General features: G+C 37.9%; 1 protein-coding gene and 2 non-coding genes across 5 annotated transcripts in view; all 3 read left to right on the top strand.

Annotated features, from left to right (window-relative positions):
* The window catches only part of LOC138022387 (uncharacterized), a 52,167-nt gene that overhangs the window by 5,725 nt on the left and 28,942 nt on the right, over positions 1–17,500 (top strand). The window lies entirely within an intron of this gene.
* On the top strand, positions 8,893–8,964 carry Trnat-ggu (transfer RNA threonine (anticodon GGU)). The gene has a single exon. It is a non-coding gene; the product is annotated as a tRNA-Thr (tRNA).
* Trnat-ggu (transfer RNA threonine (anticodon GGU)) lies at positions 9,272–9,343 on the top strand. Its single transcript has one exon. It is a non-coding gene; the product is annotated as a tRNA-Thr (tRNA).

Below are 17,500 nucleotides of genomic sequence, written 5' to 3'. Positions count from 1 at the left end.
GGGAGCCAGCGCGCATAGTTTGGCCTATACATAGCGAAGCAATGTGGGACCATAGCTGACACACTCGACAGATGTAGTTCCCAATTTCCGGTTCTTTCAGCTTTGACAAATTGCAGAAGCAGCTTCAACATTTCCCCATACTCTTCCCAGAAAGCAAACATCTTTGACTTAGCTCTGGACTGGGCTCTAAAATCTTGAAAAAGTGAACGGAGCTCTGTAGTTTTCTGCTGGAACTCATTCACGCTAGATTGTACATCTGTCTTCTTGTTATTGCATGTCTGCATTCTTCTGCTTTTCCTATCAGGGCATCTTCATCAACGAGACGCTCTTCCCCATCTCCAGCATGGCTTGTGTACAATCTAATAAAAGCGTCCCACATCAAACGAAAAAGAGCCTCCATCGCTAGCTTGTGAGCTCGAATTCCTCTGTTGTAAGACTTCCCTTCATTACCGCTGAGGTTGTCCCCACTGCATATACACCAGACTCAATAAGGAGGTCTTCCAATCCAGAACTGCAAAACTTCTTACCAAGCAGTGAGAGGAAATTGAGAGCTATGTGGAATCCCCCAAGCCAAATGACAGTGCCTGAAAACGCCTCCGGAAACTTCATCTGAATTTGCTTTGCCTTTTTGTAGATAGCAAGGTCGAAGGTGATGACGGTGTCGACCTGTCCCAGGTTAGTACACATCTTCTGGGCGTGTTTCATTACTGTGTAAACTGTACTGAATTCGGTGGATGAGCCTTCGATCATAGGACAGTATCCAATTTTGCTCGCACAAGGAAGTTCAGGATACAAGATCGAGTTGAATCCACCCCAGCTCGGAACTGGTTGCTTTTCCTGCGCTTCAATGCCCGTCTTCAATAAACTTTCTGGCTTCATACGAAGGAGAGTCCAAGTGTCATCTGTGTTAGTTGCTTCAGAGAGAACACCACCCTCACCCTTGAGCCATTCTTTGTCAACGGTACCCGTATATTGAGTAACTTTAGGTCTTCGTCCATATGCTGAACATTCTTGAAACTCATAGCCACTTCCACCTCTCTTCAGGCTACGACGTCTCTCCGTATGATTGCCAGCTATGGTAGGCGGTGGTTCTGGACCAAAGGCCCTTCTAGGCTGGTAGACAACCATGGTTGTGGCATGGGTAGTATAAATTATTTGTCATCTATCGTTTCCTCCTTTAAATCGTTGTTATCGGCAGCAAATTGCACAAAAGACCCCGGAGAGATGTTTGATGGAATAACTGTTCCATAGGTTTCTACTTTGGCCAATACTTCGGTTGCTAGACTTGTATCAACTGCTTGCAACTCATCGTATGACGAACTGTGCCCCATTCTATTTAAAAGGCAAACTAACTGCTTGGATCCAGTCAGGTGACGAGCCGCCATTGCAAGTCCTATTTGCTTCGGGAGCTTCACGCTGGCTTTTGATGCGCAGTGAATGATATCTTGGGAAATACTAATAATGCGCCTCTCGTCCTCTATTTTGACACAGGGACACGGGTGGTCAAAGTCGTGTACTCCAGACTCATCGGATGTAATCATCAAACGAACAAGCCAGTACAGACTGGGAGGAATTATTCTTCTTGATGACTCGAGGGACACATCGTCCACGTTAAGGGGTCTTAATGTGATGCCACTGCACTTACGTATTTCCTCCTTTATCCGCCGAGCTGTCTTTACAATCTGCTGAGCGGCATTAAACGAAACATTGCTTACGGGTCTGGCATTCTGTGCAGCTGAAGCATTTAGCACGTCTTGCAGAGATATGTTCCTCGAATAAATAACCTCAGGCTTACTCCTGTCGGGGTGCTGGTGGAACACGATATCTTCTCCAAAGTGCTTTTGAAGTCGAAGTTTCAGGTGCTGTTTGCTATAACTTTCGGCCTTGATTCCCTTGTTCTCCAGGAGTTCGCGATATTTCGACAAAAGCGATGACATATCGTATGCCTTTCCTTGGTAAATACCCTCACTAATTTCGGCCGCCATCTCTTTGAATGCTCTATCATAAGATGCTTCTCCTTCTATTTCTTTAAAGCCCTTGTGCTTTAGATTGGATTTTTTTGCTAATATAGGAAGCGAAACACGTCTTATGATACTTTGCCTCAGCAGCTATTAGGTCGTTGTTGACTGAAATGAGAACATGCAGCATTCCTTCATCACCTTTGCTTTCTGCTTGCTTTGGAACTGACTCACATGCTTCAAATGTACAAACATTATGCATCTCTCTGCATTTTTTATACGTCTTATTTCGACAAATAAAACACTTAGACCAATCTATATGGACACCAGCTGACTACCTTGAAATTCTGCGTGTTTCCTCGTTACTAGATTCACTCTCCACTTTGCTTTCGTGAATGCCAGTAGCATGCTGTATGTTGTGTTAACTGGTGTAGGACGAATAGCACGTGGAATGCTAAAAATCATCTCGGTTTAGAAAACTGGGTAAGTCCTTGTGCAATCTATCATACACTTCGTCTTTACGAAGGTTGAGTGCTCTATTCAAAGTGTCAATAGAAGACTCTTTCCCTTTTCTTAAAATTTCCTCTTTATCGACCTGGCAAATAATGCATTTAACCAATTTTCGTCGCTTTGGAGGTGGAGACGTTATACTGAAACAAGAAGGGTTATCGTGCTCCTTACTAGCCATGGAAATCAATTTGAAAAATGCACCAATTTAGAAACATGACACACTCATCACAGTTGTCTTTTACCAAAAATATGAAAAGGCGTTCTAAATTTGTCAACGTACACATCTATACTTCAAAACAGTAATATTTTATTTATTTAATTATTTATTTATTTATTTGTTTTGCCACTTCAAAATTACAAAGCAATACAAAACAAAAACTAATTTTAAAACTAGTTATCATTACTGAAAAGAAAAGATACCTTAAAAGACCCGAAATTGCATAATAACGGCTAGAAGGATTTTTTTAATGGTCGAATGAAATCATGAATTAGAAAATGATTTTTCTTCATTGTATATTTTTTCATCATATAATATTGCACTATAGGCAAGAAATTATTATGAACTCAAGCATTCAACTTCTAAACTGTTTTAATTGAAATTTGGCAATTGAATTAGTATACTTACAGTCAGAGTAGCGAGAGTTCTAGCCAAGTGGCCATGGGCGCTGCCATATTGGAGAGCCTCGATATCAATCCGGATAGAAACGTATAACAAGGCTACAGTAGGTCTTTGTTTGCAAGACAGTTTTACTTTAATATCACTGGCAGTCTAACAGAACAAAACATTGCGCTTCTTATTAATTATAAGTTTTTAACCTATATTCCCTATCAAAAACTGATAAAAAGTACACCACTATTTAATTAGTTCAACGTCTTTTTCGAAAGCGAAAAATATCTGAATGGAATTATACATACTAATTATACTAGCTCGCTAGTTTGAGCAATCTGGCATGGCTTAGATGTACCACATGTGTGGGACATTTGGGGTGGCTTTATAAGCTTAACCTCCATCCTAGACATCAACACTGCACTGATGAGGCCCAGAAGGCCGAACTGCAGTTATATATATATATATATATAAGCAGTGTACGGTTGGTTGACCTAACGATGAACTCCCAGTAAGAGGATCCACAGGATACAATGTCTCGACGCGAATTTGTAGTTAAGTGTACGTAAGGAAAAGCGACGAAGAGACAAACTCTTGACTGTTCTGGGCGAAGTTTACTACGACGTTTCGGCCGTTCGGCCTTCTTCAGGTTAAAAATTAAAAACTAAAAAACTATTTACAATGAGTGCAAATCACAACAACAGCAGCTTATATATACAGAGCAGAAATATTGAAATTAAGGAAACGAAACAAAACAAAGGTCAAAGCTACAAGGTGACATGGATTTGACAATCAAAGACAAATAAAGAACTATAACAAAGGTCTAAACTCCAAGGTGACATAGATTTAACAATCAAAAACAAATAAAGAACTATAGGCTATAGGGAATGAACATCATCGCTTTAATTCTAACCGGCGGAGAGTGCAAAGTGACTCAAACCTACGGAAAATTAAAACATTTTGTTTCCAACAAAACTGTTTAGTCACGGAGCAGAAACCGAAAAATAAGAGTTTCGTTCAACCATCGCCACAGAAAATGTTTGACGCCTGATTCTTATAGAGAAAGACCTCCTGATTAAGGCCAGGTAGTTCGTAAAGTTGAATTGTGGTATAGGTTTCGAGTTAAGGGGATGTTTTCTTGCCCACCGCACGGCTCAGCATAGAAACGAGGCTACACACTCAAACGCAGTTTACATCGCTATTTCTCGGTGAAAATCAACGAAATCAGCCATTTAAGCTAAATTCACTAAATACACATTTGCTTCATTTGGAAGTTATTAAGTATGTCACGTGATTGGTCACGTGATTTTAAACGTGACCAGTAACAAATCACTGACTATTAACAAACGTGCTTTCGCCGTTGTTTGGAAGAACAGCCTCGCAAAAACAAAACATGTATCCCTTCTTTATTAAATTAACTTTCTTTTGCTCTTTCTATCGTCATAGCAAAGCTTTGGGAATAAAAACTGTTTACTGTATCTCACTTTTATCAGTCTAGATCTAGCTCGCAAACGAGGCTAGTCCCTTGGAGGCAAACAAAGAAATCACTTGTAAATGAAAAATGAAGCTGTTACTCGTTTCGGTTTTAGTCTAGCTATTTGCCACAATTTGGGTTTTAAACGAGCATTAATAATCACAATGAGTTATATATATTTATATGTATATATATATATATATATATAGTTAAGTGTACGTAAGGAAAAGCGACGAAGAGACAAACTCTTGACTGTTCTGGGCGAAGTTTACTACGACGTTTCGGCCGTTCGGCCTTCTTCAGGTTAAAAATTAAAAACTAAAAAACTATTTACAATGAGTGCAAATCACAACAACAGCAGCTTATATATACAGAGCAGAAATGTTGAAATTAAGGAAACGAAACAAAACAAAGGTCAAAGCTACAAGGTGACATGGATTTGACAATCAAAGACAAATAAAGAACTATAACAAAGGTCTAAACTCCAAGGTGACATAGATTTAACAATCAAAAACAAATAAAGAACTATAGGTGACATATCGATAAAAATGCATCGTATTGGGAAAATGTCTACTCACAACTACTCAATTGTAGTAATTAATGCGGTGTTTCGATCTAGATTCCCGCCTTTTATTAAGACCATGAGGATTAAGGGTAAATAATTGCGCAGTCCAATAGGCCTCCCTAGTGAGTAACAATTGTTCAAGATGCAAAGAATTTTGAAAAGACCTAATTTGTTCGATAATGATGAAGTTGATTTGTGAAATTTCATGTTCAGAGTTATTATAGTGGATAGCCAATTCACAAGTTCTTTTGTTCTTCAGCATGTTCGACTTGTGGTTACGGAATCTTACTTTAAATTTAGTCGAGGTGGAGCCCACATATTGCAGGTTGCATTTGGCACAAGTGGCCAAATAAATAACATTTTGCGATGAACAAGAAAGTTTTTGTTGAATGGAATAATGACGACCAGTAGCTGAACTTTGGAATTTTGAAGCTTGAATTAAATAATTTTTACAAAGATCGCATTTCTTATTGCATTTTGAACAACCCCCATTTTCTTCTCTTGGATTTCTACAAGAGGTTACCTGAAATTTGGATGGCTCTAACAACTCCTTAAGATTTTTAGTTCTACGTGACTTGGACGGAAAAATTTCTTTGACTTCTGGTGAAGATTGCAATAGATGAAAGTGATTTTTAATGACTTTTTGGATATCTGGCAAAATTGGATTGTAGTCAAGCACCAGTGGAAAAACTTTCTTATCCGGTTTTACCTTTTTGCTCAAAAGTTCACATCTTGATATACTGAGAGCTTTGTCGAGCTGTTTATCGACAAGCTCCGCCGGGTAAATTTGAGATTTCAAATATCCTTTGTATTCCTTACACCTATTTTGAAGAAAGTCGTTGGTAGAACAATTGCGTTTGATTCTTAAAGCTACCCCAAAGGGGACTGCTCTTTTGCAATGTGAGGGATGTGAACTCGAAAAAGGTAGATAGAGGTGGCTATCGGTGGGTTTAGCATAAACATCAGTGCTAATAAACCCGTTACAAAAATGCAACGTGAGATCAAGGACATTCAAATGACTTTCGGAGTAAACCAATTCGAATTTAATAGTAGGGTACAAATCATTGATATAATCAGTGAATTCCAATAATTTAGGTAAACCCTAAGTCCAGAGGTCAAAAATATCGTCCCTGTATCTCCACCAAAGCATACGTCTCAAGCTACCCTCAAATTTGGCTTTCTCGTCGATGATGCCCATCGCTAAATCTGCATAGCTGCACCCGTTTTTCGGTCCCATGGCCGTACCGTGTTTTTGAACAAAGCTCTGACCAGCAAACTGGCAATTATTTACCCTGAGAAAAATTTCAACAGCTTCAACTAAGCAATCAGTGGAAGGAATAATATCAGATCTGAAATTAAGTGCCTTTCTAACTGCTGAAATACCTAGATTGTTGTCAATGTTTGGAAACATTGACACTACATCCCAAGACACAAGGAGGGACCCCTCAGGGAATGGGCCTTTTGCATTCAAATCTTCTAATTTGTTGATAAAATCCGTGGAATCCTTCACAAAGGATGGAAGACTCTGTGAAAGAGGTTTGAGGTAGAATTCTGTGAAAGCAGAAAGCCGTTCAATTGCTGTACCGCAACAGGATGTAATAAGCCGAAGTCTTCAAAATAGGTGTAAGGAATACAAAGGATATTTGAAATCTCAAAATTATTCGGCGGAGCTTGTCGATAAACAGTTCGACAAAGCTCTCAGTATATCTTGATCTGAACTTTTGAGCAAAAAGGTCAAACCAGATAAGAAAGTTTTTCCACTGGTGCTTGACTACAATCCAATTTTGCCAGATATCCAAAAAGTCATTAAAAATCACTTTCATCTATTGCAATCTTCACCAGAAGTCAAAGAAATTTTTCCGTCCAAGTCACGTAGAACTAAAAATCTTAAGGAGTTGTTAGCGCCATCCAAGTTTCAGGTAACCTCTTGTAGAAATCCAAGAGAAGAAAATGGGGGTTGTTCAAAATGCAATAAGAAATGCGATCTTTGTAAAAATTATTTAATTCAAGCTTCAAAATTCCAAAGTTCAGCTACTGGTCGTCATTATTCCATTCAACAAAAACTTTCTTGTTCATCGCAAAATGTTATTTATTTGGCCACTTGTGCCAAATGCAACCTGCAATATGTGGGCTCCACCTCGACTAAATTTAAAGTAAGATTCCGCAACCACAAGTCGAACATGCTGAAGAACAAAAGAACTTGTGAATTGGCTATCCACTATAATAACTCTGAACATGAAATTTAACAAATCAACTTCATCATTATCGAACAAATTAGGTCTTTTGAAAATTCTTTGCATCTTGAACAATTGTTACTCACTAGGGAGGCCTATTGGACTGCGCAATTATTTACCCTTAATCCTCATTGTCTTAATAAAAGGCGGGAATCTAGATCGAAACACCGCATTAATTACTACAATTGAGTAGTTGTGAGTAGACATTTTCCCAATACCATGCATTTTTATCGATATGTCACCTATAGTTCTTTATTTGTTTTTGATTAATAAATCTATGTCACCTTGGAGTTTAGACCTTTGTTATAGTTCTTTATTTGTCTTTGATTGTCAAATCCATGTCACCTTGTAGCTTTGACCTTTGTTTTGTTTCGTTTCCTTAATTTCAACATTTCTGCTCTGTATATATAAGCTGCTGTTGTTGTGATTTGCACTCATTGTAAATAGTTTTTTAGTTTTTAATTTTTAACCTGAAGAAGGCCGAACGGCCGAAACGTCGTAGTAAACTTCGCCCAGAACAGTCAAGAGTTTGTCTCTTCGTCGCTTTTCCTTACGTACACTTAACTATATATATATATATATATATATATATATATATATATATATATATATATAATGAATGTGTAAGTTTGAGCGGGGAAATAACAACAACTAACTGCCTCATTTACCTTTGGATCACCAACCTATTCCCTTCAGAAGGCGATTCACAGTGATTTCTGACAAGTATTAATTAGTAGTGTAGGATGGGAACAAAGGAAATGAGTGAAAATGTGTTCAGCCGGGAATCGAACCCGGGTCTCCTGGTTACCGGTCAGATGCCTTACCACTCGGCCACTGAACCAACCCCGCCATTCAGCCGAATTGGAAGGACCTTTAAATGGCAAGCTCTGAGGAGAATCGCACATTTTCTGCAGTGAGGATTGCGTCACTATGCTCAAGTTGATCAGCGATTCACAGTAAATTTCCCCCTATATATGAAATGAATGTGTAAGTTTGAGCGGGGAAATAACAACAACTAACTGCCTCATTTACCTTTGGATCACCAACCTATTCCCTTCAGAAGGCGATTCACAGTGATTTCTGACAAGTATTAATTAGTAGTGTAGGATGGGAACAGAAATCGATACAACAAAGGAAATGAGTGAAAATGTGTTCAGCCGGGAATCGAACCCGGGTCTCCTAGTTACCGGTCAGATGCCTTACCACTCGGCCACTGAACCAACCCCGCCATTCAGCCGAATTGGAAGGACCTTTAAATGGCAAGCTTTCTGTTCCCATCCTACACTACTAATTAATACTTGTCAGAAATCACTGTGAATCGCCTTCTGAAGGGAATAGGTTGGTGATCCAAAGGTAAATGAGGCAGTTAGTTGTTGTTATTTCCCCGCTCAAACTTACACATTCATTTCATATATAGGGGGAAATTTACTGTGAATCGCTGATCAACTTGAGCATAGTGACGCGATCCTCACTGCAGAAAATGTGCGATTCTCCTCAGAGCTTGCCATTTAAAGGTCCTTCCAATTCGGCTGAATGGCGGGGTTGGTTCAGTGGCCGAGTGGTAAGGCATCTGACCGGTAACCAGGAGACCCGGGTTCGATTCCCGGCTGAACACATTTTCACTCATTTCCTTTGTTGTATCGATTTCTGTTCCCATCCTACACTACTAATTAATACTTGTCAGAAATCACTGTGAATCGCCTTCTGAAGGGAATAGGTTGGTGATCCAAAGGTAAATGAGGCAGTTAGTTGTTGTTATTTCCCCGCTCAAACTTACACATTCATTTCATATATAGGGGGAAATTTACTGTGAATCGCTGATCAACTTGAGCATAGTGACGCAATCCTCACTGCAGAAAATGTGCGATTCTCCTCAGAGCTTGCCATTTAAAGGTCCTTCCAATTCGGCTGAATGGCGGGGTTGGTTCAGTGGCCGAGTGGTAAGGCATCTGACCGGTAACCAGGAGACCCGGGTTCGATTCCCGGCTGAACACATTTTCACTCATTTCCTTTGTTCCCATCCTACACTACTAATTAATACTTGTCAGAAATCACTGTGAATCGCCTTCTGAAGGGAATAGGTTGGTGATCCAAAGGTAAATGAGGCAGTTAGTTGTTGTTATTTCCCCGCTCAAACTTACACATTCATTATATATATATATATATATATATATATATATAGTTAAGTGTACGTAAGGAAAAGCGACGAAGAGACAAACTCTTGACTGTTCTGGGCGAAGTTTACTACGACGTTTCGGCCGTTCGGCCTTCTTCAGGTTAAAAATTAAAAACTAAAAAACTATTTACAATGAGTGCAAATCACAACAACAGCAGCTTATATATACAGAGCAGAAATGTTGAAATTAAGGAAACGAAACAAAACAAAGGTCAAAGCTACAAGGTGACATGGATTTGACAATCAAAGACAAATAAAGAACTATAACAAAGGTCTAAACTCCAAGGTGACATAGATTTATTAATCAAAAACAAATAAAGAACTATAGGTGACATATCGATAAAAATGCATCGTATTGGGAAAATGTCTACTCACAACTACTCAATTGTAGTAATTAATGCGGTGTTTCGATCTAGATTCCCGCCTTTTATTAAGACAATGAGGATTAAGGGTAAATAATTGCGCAGTCCAATAGGCCTCCCTAGTGAGTAACAATTGTTCAAGATGCAAAGAATTTTCAAAAGACCTAATTTGTTCGATAATGATGAAGTTGATTTGTTAAATTTCATGTTCAGAGTTATTATAGTGGATAGCCAATTCACAAGTTCTTTTGTTCTTCAGCATGTTCGACTTGTGGTTGCGGAATCTTACTTTAAATTTAGTCGAGGTGGAGCCCACATATTGCAGGTTGCATTTGGCACAAGTGGCCAAATAAATAACATTTTGCGATGAACAAGAAAGTTTTTGTTGAATGGAATAATGACGACCAGTAGCTGAACTTTGGAATTTTGAAGCTTGAATTAAATAATTTTTACAAAGATCGCATTTCTTATTGCATTTTGAACAACCCCCATTTTCTTCTCTTGGATTTCTACAAGAGGTTACCTGAAACTTGGATGGCGCTAACAACTCCTTAAGATTTTTAGTTCTACGTGACTTGGACGGAAAAATTTCTTTGACTTCTGGTGAAGATTGCAATAGATGAAAGTGATTTTTAATGACTTTTTGGATATCTGGCAAAATTGGATTGTAGTCAAGCACCAGTGGAAAAACTTTCTTATCTGGTTTGACCTTTTTGCTCAAAAGTTCAGATCAAGATATACTGAGAGCTTTGTCGAACTGTTTATCGACAAGCTCCGCCGAATAATTTTGAGATTTCAAATATCCTTTGTATTCCTTACACCTATTTTGAAGACTTCGGCTTATTACATCCTGTTGCGGTACAGCAATTGAACGGCTTTCTGCTTTCACAGAATTCTACCTCAAACCTCTTTCACAGAGTCTTCCATCCTTTGTGAAGGATTCCACGGATTTTATCAACAAATTAGAAGATTTGAATGCAAAAGGCCCATTCCCTGAGGGGTCCCTCCTTGTGTCTTGGGATGTAGTGTCAATGTTTCCAAACATTGACAACAATCTAGGTATTTCAGCAGTTAGAAAGGCACTTAATTTCAGATCTGATAATATTCCTTCCACTGATTGCTTAGTTGAAGCTGTTGAAATTTTTCTCAGGGTAAATAATTGCCAGTTTGCTGGTCAGAGCTTTGTTCAAAAACACGGTACGGCCATGGGACCGAAAAACGGGTGCAGCTATGCAGATTTAGCGATGGGCATCATCGACGAGAAAGCCAAATTTGAGGGTAGCTTGAGACGTATGCTTTGGTGGAGATACAGGGACGATATTTTTGACCTCTGGACTCAGGGTTTACCTAAATTATTGGAATTCACTGATTATATCAATGATTTGTACCCTACTATTAAATTCGAATTGGTTTACTCCGAAAGTCATTTGAATGTCCTTGATCTCACGTTGCATTTTTGTAACGGGTTTATTAGCACTGATGTTTATGCTAAACCCACCGATAGCCACCTCTATCTACCTTTTTCGAGTTCACATCCCTCACATTGCAAAAGAGCAGTCCCCTTTGGGGTAGCTTTAAGAATCAAACGCAATTGTTCTACCAACGACTTTCTTCAAAATAGGTGTAAGGAATACAAAGGATATTTGAAATCTCAAAATTATCCGGCGGAGCTTGTCGATAAACAGTTCGACAAAGCTCTCAGTATATCTAGATCTGAACTTTTGAGCAAAAAGGTCAAACCAGATAAGAAAGTTTTTCCACTGGTGCTTGACTACAATCCAATTTTGCCAGATATCCAAAAAGTCATTAAAAATCACTTTCATCTATTGCAATCTTCACCAGAAGTCAAAGAAATTTTTCCGTCCAAGTCACGTAGAACTAAAAATCTTAAGGAGTTGTTAGAGCCATCCAAATTTCAGGTAACCTCTTGTAGAAATCCAAGAGAAGAAAATGGGGGTTGTTCAAAATGCAATAAGAAATGCGATCTTTGTAAAAATTATTTAATTCAAGCTTCAAAATTCCAAAGTTCAGCTACTGGTCGTCATTATTCCATTCAACAAAAACTTTCTTGTTCATCGCAAAATGTTATTTATTTGGCCACTTGTGCCAAATGCAACCTGCAATATGTGGGCTCCACCTCGACTAAATTTAAAGTAAGATTCCGTAACCACAAGTCGAACATGCTGAAGAACAAAAGAACTTGTGAATTGGCTATCCACTATAATAACTCTGAACATGAAATTTCACAAATCAACTTCATCATTATCGAACAAATTAGGTCTTTTCAAAATTCTTTGCATCTTGAACAATTGTTACTCACTAGGGAGGCCTATTGGACTGCGCAATTATTTACCCTTAATCCTCATGGTCTTAATAAAAGGCGGGAATCTAGATCGAAACACCGCATTAATTACTACAATTGAGTAGTTGTGAGTAGACATTTTCCCAATACGATGCATTTTTATCGATATGTCACCTATAGTTCTTTATTTGTTTTTGATTGTTAAATCTATGTCACCTTGGAGTTTAGACCTTTGTTATAGTTCTTTATTTGTCTTTGATTGTCAAATCCATGTCACCTTGTAGCTTTGACCTTTGTTTTGTTTCGTTTCCTTAATTTCAACATTTCTGCTCTGTATATATAAGCTGCTGTTGTTGTGATTTGCACTCATTGTAAATAGTTTTTTAGTTTTTAATTTTTAACCTGAAGAAGGCCGAACGGCCGAAACGTCGTAGTAAACTTCGCCCAGAACAGTCAAGAGTTTGTCTCTTCGTCGCTTTTCCTTACGTACACTTAACTATATATATATATATATATATATATATATATATATATATATATATACATAACTCATTGTGATTATTAATGCTCGTTTAAAACCCAAATTGTGGCAAATAGCTAGACTAAAACCGAAACGAGTAACAGCTTCATTTTTCATTTACAAGTGATTTCTTTGTTTGCCTCCAAGGGACTAGCCTCGTTTGCGAGCTAGATCTAGACTGATAAAAGTGAGATACAGTAAACAGTTTTTATTCCCAAAAGCTTTGCTATGACGATAGAAAGAGCAAAAGAAAGTTAATTTAATAAAGAAGGGATACATGTTTTGTTTTTGCGAGGCTGTTCTTCCAAACAACGGCGAAAGCACGTTTGTTAATAGTCAGTGATTTGTTACTGGTCACGTTTAAAATCACGTGACCAATCACGTGACATACTTAATAACTTCCAAATGAAGCAAATGTGTATTTAGTGAATTTAGCTTAAATGGCTGATTTCGTTGATTTTCACCGAGAAATAGCGATGTAAACTGCGTTTGAGTGTGTAGCCTCGTTTCTATGCTGAGCCGTGCGGTGGGCAAGAAAACATCCCCTTAACTCGAAACCTATACCACAATTCAACTTTACGAACTACCTGGCCTTAATCAGGAGGTCTTTCTCTATAAGAATCAGGCGTCAAACATTTTCTGTGGCGATGGTTGAACGAAACTCTTATTTTTCGGTTTCTGCTCCGTGACTAAACAGTTTTGTTGGAAACGAAATGTTTTAATTTTCCGTAGGTTTGAGTCACTTTGCACTCTCCGCCGGTTAGAATTAAAGCGATGATGTTCATTCCCTATAGCCTATAGTTCTTTATTTGTTTTTGATTGTTAAATCTATGTCACCTTGGAGTTTAGACCTTTGTTATAGTTCTTTATTTGTCTTTGATTGTCAAATCCATGTCACCTTGTAGCTTTGACCTTTGTTTTGTTTCGTTTCCTTAATTTCAATATTTCTGCTCTGTATATATAAGCTGCTGTTGTTGTGATTTGCACTCATTGTAAATAGTTTTTTAGTCTTTAATTTTTAACCTGAAGAAGGCCAAACGGCCGAAACGTCGTAGTAAACTTCGCCCAGAACAGTCAAGAGTTTGTCTCTTCGTCGCTTTTCCTTACGTACAGTTAACTATATATATATATATACATATATAACTCATTGTGATTATTAATGCTCGTTTAAAATCCAAATTGTGGCAAATAGCTAGACTAAAACCGAAACGAGTAACAGCTTCATTTTTCATTTACAAGTGATTTCTTTGTTTGCCTCCAAGGGACTAGCCTCGTTTGCGAGCTAGATCTAGACTGATAAAAGTGAGATACAGTAAACAGTTTTTATTCCCAAAAGCTTTGCTATGACGATAGAAAGAGCAAAAGAAAGTTAATTTAATAAAGAAGGGATACATGTTTTGTTTTTGCGAGGCTGTTCTTCCAAACAACGGCGAAAGCACGTTTGTTAATAGTCAGTGATTTGTTACTGGTCACGTTTAAAATCACGTGACCAATCACGTGACATACTTAATAACTTCCAAATGAAGCAAATGTGTATTTAGTGAATTTAGCTGAAATGGCTGATTTCGTTGATTTTCACCGAGAAATAGCGATGTAAACTGCGTTTGAGTGTGTAGCCTCGTTTCTATGCTGAGCCGTGAGGTGGGCTTGAAAACATCCCCTTAACTCGAAACCTATACCACAATTCAACTTTACGAACTACCTGGCCTTAATCAGGAGGTCTTTCTCTATAAAAATCAGGCGTCAAACATTTTCTGTGGCGATGGTTGAACGAAACTCTTATTTTTCGGTTTCTGCTCCGTGACTAAACAGTTTTGTTGGAAACGAAATGTTTTAATTTTCCGTAGGTTTGAGTCACTTTGCACTCTCCGCCGGTTAGATTTAAAGCGATGATGTTCATTCCCTATAGCAGACCTTAAAAGAATAAGTGTCGTGGTTTTCTCGATGAATAAAATATTCACCGGTAAAAGCTGACGGTCAAAACTAATCATTCCATTCGAACAAAAAGATCACTGCTACATCGTCATGCCAATGATATGTCTTAAAACTTTGTTGTTCCCTTATGCCGGTTTATTCAATTTGACGAAATTTGGGAAGCACTTTATGTTTCTAATTTCTGCATTTCTTTATCAGTTTAAAATAATCAAAGAAACACGGATAAATAACTCTCATACCGTTGCTCAAGTTGTCTAGAATCTTTCTTTGCACATTTTTCATCGTCGTCATAGACAGAGATCAACGTATCCACTAACCACTATTGGAATCAGTTCTTTTTTTGCCTTTCGCGCTGAAAAATAGCATGGCATCCATTTTGCCAACAGCATATTGTTTCAAAAAGAAGCTGCAAAAATATAAACAACGTGTGCTGCGATGAAGAATACCACGGAATAATGACTGTAAAGAAGACGGGGCACCACGGTTATTTATCTCGAACCAAGAGATTATGAAGTAAGAGAAGTAATCCCTCATACTGGCCCTATTCCAATCGTAATCCCTCTTAACTTATTTTTAGATCTCCTGTGAGATTCGGTATTCCCACGAGGGTTAACTGATTGCCAATCACATGTCCCCATTTTTACCAATGTTGACAGCTGAGCGAATTCCCACGCAATGATTCGCGTCGTTCGCGATTTACCATCAAACAAAAGTGGCGGAGGATGTTGAGACAAACGCGTATATACATCATACATTTTGTGGACGAACGTGACTTTTTGACTACAGAGTTAAGCGATTTCAATGACTTACGTTTTGAAACCTGTATCTTGGAAGGAACGAGTTATGTAACCGACAGGATTTTATACAGAATGGCAAATGGCAGACTATAATCGATAAGTACGATCTCTCTGACTTTAATAAATGCATTCTTGCTTTCCTTTGCGGGATTAAAATATGATGGCTTAATTCTTATATGGTGATAAAGAAGAGAGATAGAGCTCTACAACAGTACCAAACATGAAAGGAAAACTTGAATGAAGCGTCGGATAAAAATTTTTGAGCCCGTGTTATCGGATTCAAGTGAATTTGCAAAGCACTTATGTTAAATATAGCTGTCTCCTTAAAAAAAGATTTAACACGGTTTCGTATATGGCACAACATTGAATGTGGTATCATTGAAAACTAGACAGTTAAGCAATTTCAGTTATAGATGTTTGAAACCTGTATCTTGAAAGGATCGAGTTTTATAAGCGACAGAATTTTGTAAACATTGGCAATTCGCAGACTACAGTCAACAAGTAATATTGGTTAACGCTTTCTTGATTTTCTTCGCGGGATTAAAATATGACGACTTAATTCTTAGATATTCATAAATTAGACAGATATCAGACATGAATGGAAAACTTGAACAGACAGTGCGATAAAAATGTATGAACAAGTGGTATCGGATGGAAGTCAATTTGCAAAGCACGCATGTCAAATATACCTGCATCTTTCAAAATTATTAAACTCGGTTTCGTACATTGGACAGTGTTGAAATAGACCAATTTCGATATATTAAAATTCAGTCCCAAACAAAAGGCATCAACTCGAGGCTCTGGGGAATAAATTTAAGGATTTGTATGAGTTTATTCCCCAGAGCCTCGAGATGATGTCTTTTGTTTAGGACTGAATTTTAATATATCGAAATTGGTCTATTGGTGTCACTGTAAACAACAAAGTTACGCGATTTGAATGATATATCTTTGCATCTTGTATCTTGAAAGTAACGAGTTTTATAGGCGACAGAATTTTGTACACAATGAAATAACATATTCCTGACTTGGTCAACGCGTTCTCGATTTTCTTAGCGGACTTAAACTATGGTGACTTAATTCTATGATATTCATTAATTAGACAGCTAACGCTTTCAAACAGTACCACACATGACATGAAAATTTCAATTGACCGCACGATAAAAATTTTTAAAACCGTAAGATCGGATTGAAGTCAATTTGCAACGCACGCGTAAAATATAGCTCTCCCTCTTTCAAAATTATTTAACACGGTTTCCTACATTAGACAATCGTAAAATTGGTATCGGAGTGAATGTATGATTGCAAACTGTATCGTGACAGGGACGAGTTTTGTAAGCGACAGAATTTTGTTTACGATGAGAAAGTGCGTACTAAAATGAACAAAATCAATGCAACCAAGGTAAACATATCTGCCGCTGTCAAAATTGTACAACACGGTTTGATAGATCGGAAATTCTTCAAATTGGTATCACTGTAAACTAGACAGTTAAGCAATTCCAAGGATGTATGTTTGAAACCTGTATCTTGCAGACAATGAATTTTATCAGGCCATGAAACTCAATTTTGAAAACGGAGAATGCCATCGTACAGAATTTGCTGCATTTTCCCTCCTCCACGAAATTTCCACGTAACGCGCGCGGTAACATTATCCGCGGGAAAATTGATATCTAAAAATAACCTACGAGGGATTACGATGGGAATAGGGCCAGTATGAGGGATTACTTCTCTTACCTTCATAATCTCTTGTCTCGAACGTATGATCGTCAAAACCATCGCTCTTTGTTCCTCTGACAAATTTGAGTTTTACTCAAAGGACTGGTGTCAGAATACTTATTCAAATGACTTGAATGTGACCCTTTTTTATTCTTAATTGGATCTAAAATATGTACAAGACATTAGAATTTTGCAACAAAAGTGTTTATGACATTGGCACCCTAACTCTCAGAACTGTCATAAGCTACAATGCTGGACAAAAAGAGTTGACTTCACATTTTTGGAAACGTAACTTAAAAAGTTTCTGGGACCATATATAGAAAGCCAAAAATTTCCTACGCAACTCA

Source organism: Montipora capricornis, chromosome 10 (assembly GCF_036669925.1).
Source record: "Montipora capricornis isolate CH-2021 chromosome 10, ASM3666992v2, whole genome shotgun sequence".
Lineage (NCBI taxonomy): Eukaryota > Metazoa > Cnidaria > Anthozoa > Scleractinia > Acroporidae > Montipora > Montipora capricornis.
Note: the sequence above shows the minus strand (reverse complement) of the source record. Positions and strands in the feature narration are given on the sequence as shown.